This window comes from Peromyscus maniculatus, chromosome 19, assembly GCF_049852395.1.
Source record: "Peromyscus maniculatus bairdii isolate BWxNUB_F1_BW_parent chromosome 19, HU_Pman_BW_mat_3.1, whole genome shotgun sequence".
Lineage (NCBI taxonomy): Eukaryota > Metazoa > Chordata > Mammalia > Rodentia > Cricetidae > Peromyscus > Peromyscus maniculatus.
Genome location: NC_134870.1, coordinates 40,511,095 through 40,520,303, shown reverse-complemented (window position 1 = coordinate 40,520,303; position 9,209 = coordinate 40,511,095).

Sequence of the window (9,209 nt, the reverse complement as noted above, 5' to 3'; positions counted from 1 at the left end):
AGCCATATGAAACTGGAGGGGAGCCAGAAGCTGAACCTCAGGCTCATCTGCCTTGCCATCTCCATCTGTCAGGGACACCTCATGCCTGTTCCGTGCTGGATGTGGTGTGGAATAACATGCCAAGTTACTTCTACAAGCCTACAGACTTTCCTGGCCTGTGCCAAAGAAAGGCAGGCCTGGTCTTGGTGTCCGTGTTGCTCTGGACTCACTATCACTCCTTCGATGGTTTGCAGCAAGATCTGGAAAACAGGGGATAATAAGACCTGGCTGCACCTCTCTTCAGCCTCCTCTTTGGCTATGGATGTCTTTTATTTCCTGTAACAGCCTGGCAGCATTGGAAGACAGAGTGCTAGATGATGCCAGGAGATAGAGAATAGGAGAAGAAAACGAAAACCCCTTCATTTTAAAAATTCTAAGTAGGGGCTGGAGAGATGGCTCAGGATTTACGAGCACTGGTTAGTCTTCTAGAGGACGTATGTTTGACTCTCAGAACCCACGCGATACCTAACAACCACCTGTAACTCCAGAGCCAGAGGATCACAGTGCCCCCTTCTGGGCTCCATCGGTACTGCATGAACACTGGTAAGACATCCATGCAGCCCAAAAAACCACTCACACAAAATAAAAGTAAATAAATACTCTTTTAAAATTTCAAAACAGTGCCACAGAAAATAAAATTATGCAGTTATAACTAATATTTTCTTAAAACATATCACCCTTGAAGAAAACAATGAGGAACCCAGGGAAGGTAATAAACACTCTTGTTCTGAGTTTTTAATCTGTTTGGAGACCAATCTTACTTGAGGTTTTCTACACGTTTCTCTGTGTGTATTTCTCTGAGCCTGGTGAGTTGTTGCATAAGCCTTTTCTATACCCTCTACTACCTGAAAAAATACATAATCATCTCACAGCTGTCAATCATTGAGGATGTTCACGTAAGGACACACTGTTCTCGCCTACCATGGAGATGCTTAGTAAAGAGCCCATGGGGAATCTGAGTACCAGGTTCATGCTGCTGTCCAGGGTGAGAAATACAGCTCTCTTCGTTCACAGCTGCTTCCTGCTCTTTCTTGGCTGCTCTTATCATATGCAAAGGTCTCTTCACACTAGGCCACAAGGAAGCAGCTAGGTCCTTCATTTTCTTAGAGACTAGTCATAATTCTTATGAAACCTCTATGGACTTTTTTTTTGAACTGTAAAAGCCATGTGCATTAGCATGCTTATTTTGAAAGCCCTGTGAAGCACATAATTTAAATAATTTAGAAATGTATGTTTTTCTGTCCACTGCTGCAAATGTTTTCAGAAATACCTTGTGAACTTTCTGCCCCCCCCCCATGACTTCAAAAATAGAATCTCTCTCTCTCTCTTTCTCTCTCCTTTCTGAGTTAGGAAATGACTTCAAATGTTAGGAACTCGAGATATTTAACTCCTGCTCCCACTGCACAAAGTCCATGACATTACAAGTAATTGATTATAAGCAATCTCATTTGTATGAGAGTCTTCTGAGTAAATCTCTACCTTCTGTGCTTTTCAGAGTTAGTTTCTATACTGATTTGCATTACTTTTGTATGTCCTTTGTTATCAAACTGGGAAAAAGTAAAAAAAAATGTGGTGAAATGGATTGACGCTAGCTGCCCCACCCCATTCAATTAAGACACTTCCCCCCCCCAACACACACACACACACACACACACACACACACACACACACACACACACACACAAACACACACGGGAGATTTTGCCATCTATGCTGGTTGGCTCAGACAGAACCATTCTTAGCTGACATGTGGGCACCTGGTAATAACAGCAGGAATGAGTAGCCAAAACAATGCCAATTACCTCTCAAGGTTCTCAAGAGGTCAGCTTAACAATCACGAGGAGGGCCATGCTTTCTTTGTGTCCGAGTCGTCTGAGTATCCCTGGGATAATATGTTAATTTAAAACAATCAATTAATCCTTGTTAGGATGAGAGGCGCATGTCCGTAGTTAGGGAGAAACAGTATCGACCTCTGTGGAAATAATAAAGAGCAAGCAAGAGCGAGCAGAGGCTGTTTACCCAGTGATTGACACGGTGAGCGTCACTTGTGCCTGGCAGAGACTGTAAAGGCGAGAAGAGCAGGAAGCCTAACAGTGGGAAAAACAGAGGTGGCTTCAGATGTGCCCCGCTGGAGGCAGCTGGCATGGGGAAGCTGTACACTAACTAGAAGCGAGGCATTCTGTGTGACTGCCTAGGGGTGAATATTTGCCTTGTTCTGCTTAGGCCCAAGTTGGAAGTGGGGACCAAAAATAGGGATGTTGCCAATTTTTAATCAATTTTTGGCTGTTTGGGGCCCATTTTTACTAGAGCCGTTGTCTCGCTTCTTGGATAGTTTCTTGGAGATCGTGAGCTGACGTCTTACAGATCTGACACAGCAGCCCGGCCTCCTGGCTGCTTTCCTGACTCATTACTGAGGACCGCAAGGGTTCTCTGGTTACATATGGGCTGGCCATTGTCCATGTGTGTATTCAGCCACTCACTTCACTAATGGAGAGTCAATTCAAACCAGACCATATGTTGTTCTCTTTCACACATTTATGATGCTGAAGTTCATCTCTGTGGACTCAGAGCTTCAGGCAAATAAAACCAACGGAGACCTCTGGCTGATAATGAACTCACTGCAATTTGCAGGAGACAATAGGGTGCTGTGGCATTTCTGAAATGGGAGAGTGTGTCCTGAGGGAAGAAGGTAGACAACGCTGCTTATAGAGAAGCTGAGGAGACGTGACCTGGAAAGGCGAGGGGATGACTGAGTCAGTAAATGGCATTTTCCTAAGGCTTAAGTCTTAACCCGTAGGAACAGATCTCCACTTCCTAATCTTTCTTGTTTTGTGCTGCTTATCTGGACCACACTGAAAACACTGATCATCCTTGTATTAGACAATGGATCTGTGTGAGAGATGGGTAAAGTGATACCACACCCAAGAAGGGAAATAATCTGGTTGGTCCCTGGATGAGAAAGTGTTAAGGACCCAACCTTCACTTTTTCCATAGCAGGAATACTATTTAATGGGAAGATCTACAGGCAGGTAGGTATGTCCCCTGAGCAGGTTACATTGCTTTCTTGCATCTTCTTCTGGAGTTTGGTGGCAAATTAGAGGAGTGTGTACTACCTAGATAGTCTTTTATTTTATTTATTTATTGTTTTCTTTGTTTTTACATTCCAACTGAAGTTTCCCTTTCCTCCTCTCCTCTCAGTTGCTCCCCCTGACCTCTCCTCCCCCCATCCACTCCTCCTCTTCAGTTTCTCTTTAGGTACATCCAGACCTTCCATTGATATCAGCCTACCAAGTTGCAGTGAGACTAGGCACCTCCTTTTCTAGTAAGGTTAGATGAAGCAATCCGGTAGGAGGAAAGGATCCCCAAAGCAGGAGTCAGAGACATCCCCCACCCCGTTACTGTTAGGAGTCTCACAAGAAGACCAAGTTACACAACTGTAATGTATATGCAGAGGGCCTAGGTCAGTCCCCTGCAGGCTCCCTGGTTGTTGGTTCAGTCTTTGTGAGCTCCTGTAAGCTCAGGTGAGTTGGTTCTATGGGTTTACTTGTCATGTCTTTGACCCCTCTGGCTCCTACAATCTTTCTTCTCCCTCTTATGCAGGATTTTCAGAGCTTAGCCTAATGTTTGGCTGTGAGTCTCTGTCCCTGTTTCCATCAGTTTTTGTGTTAAGCCTTTCTGATGACAGTTGGGCTAGGCACCGGTCTATGAGTACAGCGGAATATCATTAGGAATCATTTCCCAGACTTTTCTTTCTTTTTTATTAATGTTTGGTTCTATCCTAGATTGGGGGGTAACCTGCCCCTGGGTCCTGGCCCTCGGGGGTGAGCTCCCTCTCAGGGTACAGGTCTCCAGCTGGCCCAGTCATTAGTTGGTCACTCCCACAATTTCTGCACCATCCTTACCCCAGCACATCCTGTAGGCAGGATGAATTGTCGATCGAAGGGTTTATAGTGGGGTTGGGGTCCCGGTCCCTCCACTGAAAGTCTTGCCTGGTTACAGGAAATGGCTGGTCCAGTCTCCAAAAACAAAAATCCAGCAATGGATACACAAATTAATATACCATATTTAAGTAATCTAATAGCCAAACATTCCTGAATTATGTTTGTACTTCCTTGAGTGGAGGCTACGCATACATAAAAATGATTTCTGCACTGGGACTTTATAGACATTGAACTAAAACATTGAAATATATTTATTAACGTCTGATGAGTAGGTTTCTTTTGGCAAATAATTTATTGATCAAGAGGTCATAATATTAAAAACCCTGAACTTCCTATAAATAGGTTTATTAGATGTTCTTTTTCATGTTAAAGAATTCATGTGATACGAATGGAATGAGGATTTCTGATTTATGCTTTTGTTTTCAGTACCAGGCAGTGACTCCAGAACCTGATCATGGCAGACAAGTAATCGTCCATGAAAAAACATGCCAAGTCCTTAGACTTGAAGTTTTTAGGGTATATTACTGTGGATTTTGAAAACAGAAAAAGGGCTCTTTGGTAGTTGGGAGCTCATGTTTATGCTTCTATTTCTTGACTTACATAATCCTTGATAATATAACTATACCTTTTATGCAAAAAGTTTATGCTGTTCTATAGCTCAAAAAGCTTTAATAATAGATTGAATAGTTTAATTTAGATAATAAAGTTGAAACTGAGAAGAGAAAAAATCAATACCATTCTAACAGTTCCTTTAAAATGTTCCACTTATCTGTATGGAATGCTTATTTGGGAGTGATGAGCACAAATTTACCATAAATACACCCATAGAAACAGAGGCTAAGATACAAGTATTTGTGATGCTAGTAAGAATGTTATCTCTAAAGGATTTTAATGGTGGAGAAGAGCAAGAAGAACTAAGGCTCAGGGGCCCAGCATGGAGGCTGACTTCCAATGCAGAAGGTGAGTCCTCCTCGAATTTGTATATAAAGTCTAAACAATATGGGTAATTTAGCTGACATGTAGTGTTGAACCACAGTTATTTAGCTTGGGCTCTTTATATTGCATCTGCTTTTAATACAGTACTAGATCTGAGGTGTAAGATCAAACACAGGGCATTCAGATGTAGCACAGTTGGGTCAAGTCCTTGCCATGTGCATATGAAGCCTTATATTTGATTCCCAGCACCCCATAAACAGGGCAGAGTGGTACATGCCTGCAATTTTAACACACAGGAGCTAGAGGCAGGAGGATCAAAGCTCAAAATCATCCTTGGCTTCATTGTGAGTTTGAGGTCAGATTGAGGCCCTGTCTAAAAAGAGTGTCAAATATAGAAACACAGAAGTAAACATAGTAGTCCTGTTTTAAACAGCATAAAGAAGCACATCCCAGGGAAGACAAGAGGATTTGGGGCATCAGTAGTGCATTAAAATGTAGTTTACAGGAAACGATGATCAGAATTAATGCTAAATGCTTATCACAGATAGGCCCTGACCTATATTCTAGGACCTCTAGATATGCTATGTGAGTCTCACGTATGGACCACACATGTACACTCTTAATAAACTGCCTTATGCTGTGGTATGACATTTTCTTTTACCTTCTAGATCTTCTCTGTGCCTCTCTGGCGACTGATCACATGAATGTGAGCTTTTACTGGACTCAATTAGCAAACAGCACAGGCACTTGAATGCAGCCAGTGTGTGAGCATATCAGCATTGCTGAATCCATGTCACCACCCTTTCTAGGGAGGCAGGGTGGAGTCCACACTGTTCTCTCTTGTGTCCAGTTCCAACAGGCTGATGCTCTGATGATTTGAAAAATGATAGTTTCCTCTCTCAATGGGTACCATCTCTTCACATCTGGCATTCATTTTCCAAACACTGGGGCCATATGTTCAAAATGGTGCTTAATTCTTGTCTCTGATCATTTAAAAATCTATCCCAATCCACAATCATTTATTTGTCCTTTGCCATATTCCAACAGAGTCGGGTCTACTCTGATAATTCCTTGTATTAGGTATTATTAGTAGTATCCTTAGAGATCCTATTGCTGGTAGTAGTTCAGTATCTGAAACCACATTTAAAAATTATTTTTAATTAAAATATTATGTCACTTCCTATTCCTTCCTCTCTACCATTCAGTTCTTACCACATTTCTACTCCCCCCCACAAACTCATGGCTTTAGTTATTGTTACACACACACACACACACACACACACACACACACACACACACACACACACACCATGCTGAGCCCATTTAGTATTATTAGTAGGAGTCCATTTACTATTATGAGTCCATTTAGTATTATCTGTGTGTATATATATATATATATATATATATGTTTTAAAAATATTTTTCTTTTGCTTTTGATATTATATTTTAGTTAGAACACTTTTCCTTTCTCATTCCTCCCTTCAAACCCTTTCATATATCCCTTCCTGTTTTCCTACAAATTTATTGCCTCTCTTTTCACCAATTGTTACTATATGCATATATGTATTTGTGCACACATATACTCATAAATATAACATGTTGAGTCCATATAACATTACTTGTATATGTTTTCAGGCCTGACTGTCACTGAATATCCAATTGATGTGCTCTTCCCTGGGGAGGTCCACCTTTTCCTCTCCTAGCTTTTACTCAGTTGGTTATAGTTCTTTGTGTGGGGTTGAGACCTTTCCCGTCTAGCTTGAAACATTTATGGACATCTTCTTGATCTTCAATACCCAAGGGCTCAAGTCCTAGGAACTGCACTTCCAAGTTGGTTTGTTTCTTTGTTCTCTCCATCCTAACCTCTGTATACCCAGAGGAAAGCTTGGTCTTGCCTTGTGCATTGCACTCTAAAATAGTCCCATCTGTTCTGCTATCCTAATCCCATGTCAACTACAGGCCTGCCCAACACTCAGATTCACCACGCAAGTTTCCCTAGTCAAATAGTCCACAGGGACTACAGCTCTATACTAATTTTCTACTTCACCATAAGTAACTAGAAATGCTATGGTATGCTTTTAGTTTGGAAAGCATCTTCACATACAGCCTATGACATGATCCAGGATAAATCTTCAGTCTCTTAAACTACGCATATGTTAGCCTATCTCCTTAGCTAGTGGTAAGCAGTTCTCTTCTCATTTTTCAAATATTATTTTGATTGCAGAAACATCTCTTTTTATGCTTTTGAGGTGAGAGGAGTGGTTACTTCAGGACTCAGAATATATTAGGCTTTTTATTGAATATTTCAGTAACAATGAATTCTTCAGCTGGTGATAAGGGCTTCAGTTGGTGACAGAAATGAGAACAGAGGAGTTTTATGTTAGGACAAGATTAAATTGAGCTGAATGATTATACATGGATCAAATTACTGAACCTTGGGGAGAAATATAAGCCATATTAAATCAACAGTGATAAAGCCCATCATATGTCATATGTCTCAAGCATTAGAAAAATGAAACAATTGGATTATTTTGCTTTGTTTTCAGAATATATAGCAAGCAATGACTTTCTATTTATGAGAGGTATTTACTTCTGAACTTTACATTTATTTCCTTGTACATTTGTAAAATTAGTTTAGTTCAAAAGCTATTAAAGAAGTTTTTGCTCAAAAAAAAACTTTAGTGTAAGATTGTGTGAAATGATTTTATCCATCTTTACTTTCTTTGCATGTGTGTTCATCTGTGTGGAGTCCAGAGGTTGACGTCAACTTTCTCCTTCAGTCTTTCCGTCCCTCTCCACCATAGATTTTGAGAAAGAGTCTTCCACAAAACATGGCGCTTGCCAATTTCACTCGACTGGACTGTCTAGCAAGCCCCAGGATCTCCCCCTGCTGCTTTTTTGTTTTGTTTTGTTTTGTTTCCTTTTATATGGATGCTGAATGTTGAACTCAGGTCCTTGTGGTTATACGGCAAGCACTTTGTTAACTGAGCCATCTTCATGGCCATGTTTCAGTGTTTCATCGGTCTTTTTAAACCCTCCATATAGACCTTTTTAAAAAAGGAGTGGGACTGGAGAGATGGCTCAGTGGTTAAGAGCAGTGGCTGCTTTTCCAGATGTCCTGAGTCCAATTCCCAGCAACTAACCACATGGTGGCTCACAACCATCTGTAATGAGATCTGGTGCCCTCTTCTGGCCTTCAGGCATACATGCAGGCAGAACACTGCATACATAATAAATAAGTAGATCTTTAAAAAAATCAAAGGAGGAAGTCTGCCAAGCAACAAAACATATTCATCTATCTCAGCTAGTGAGGGATTCTGGGAAGGAAAAAGCAGGTGAGAAATTATCTCTACAACTGAAGACAAGTCCCCATGCCTGTAGCCCCAGCTTCCAATGCTATGATCCCCTTGGTGCTTTCTGTCTTCCATTCATTACTGAACAATACTTCCTGTCTCCCCTCTATTTGATGGTTTCCATGTACTGATGACTTCTGCTGCTGCACTTTCTCTGTTACCTCCTGGCTTCTAGCTCTACGTCTGTTAACTCCTGTTGAAACTGTTACACTGAATTGCCTTGCAAAATGTCTGACTCCCTATTTTAGTCCTTTACTTGTTCTTAAGCCCTCTGTAGTGCACTGTGATTTGAGAATCAATCTTTGGTTTAGTTAGCTATGGCCAGAACGGGGAGGGGGGGGGATGATGCTTAGAGGAGGTCCTCACTAGGGTGTATTTTGCAGATAAGTTTCTTCCAAGCTGAAATTTACCCCATTGGCTTAGTATGACTGGGAAGATGTGGGAATACTGTAACTTCATGCTGAAAAAACTTATGAGACTGATTTAAATCCAGGGTATCATTGCTAATTTAGAAGCAGAAATTTAGCTAGCATGCAAATCAAGTATTTGTGTCTGCCTGACCAATTTATTTTTTTTCCCCAATAAGAAATATAAGGTCATGTGCTGATTAGTCAGACAATTGGCCAGGGAAACATACTCTATGGTTTCTAGACAGCTTTGGAATGAAGTGGCAGTACATCCCTCTCATTCTGCTTTCTGCACATGACTCCTTGCATATCTGGCTGAATGGAAATTGGCTCTACTTCTGACTCAATAGACTGGTACTGGGTACAGATTTATTGAATGTGAAAGTTCTCCTCTACTGAAATTTTCAGTGGAAATAAAAATCAATTCTTGCCAGCACCAATCTTTCTCTCTCGAGTTTTTCTTTGTTACAAAATAAACATCTTCTCAGCATTCTTGACTTGGAGATGGAGCCCCAGCTTCTGAACATATTCGG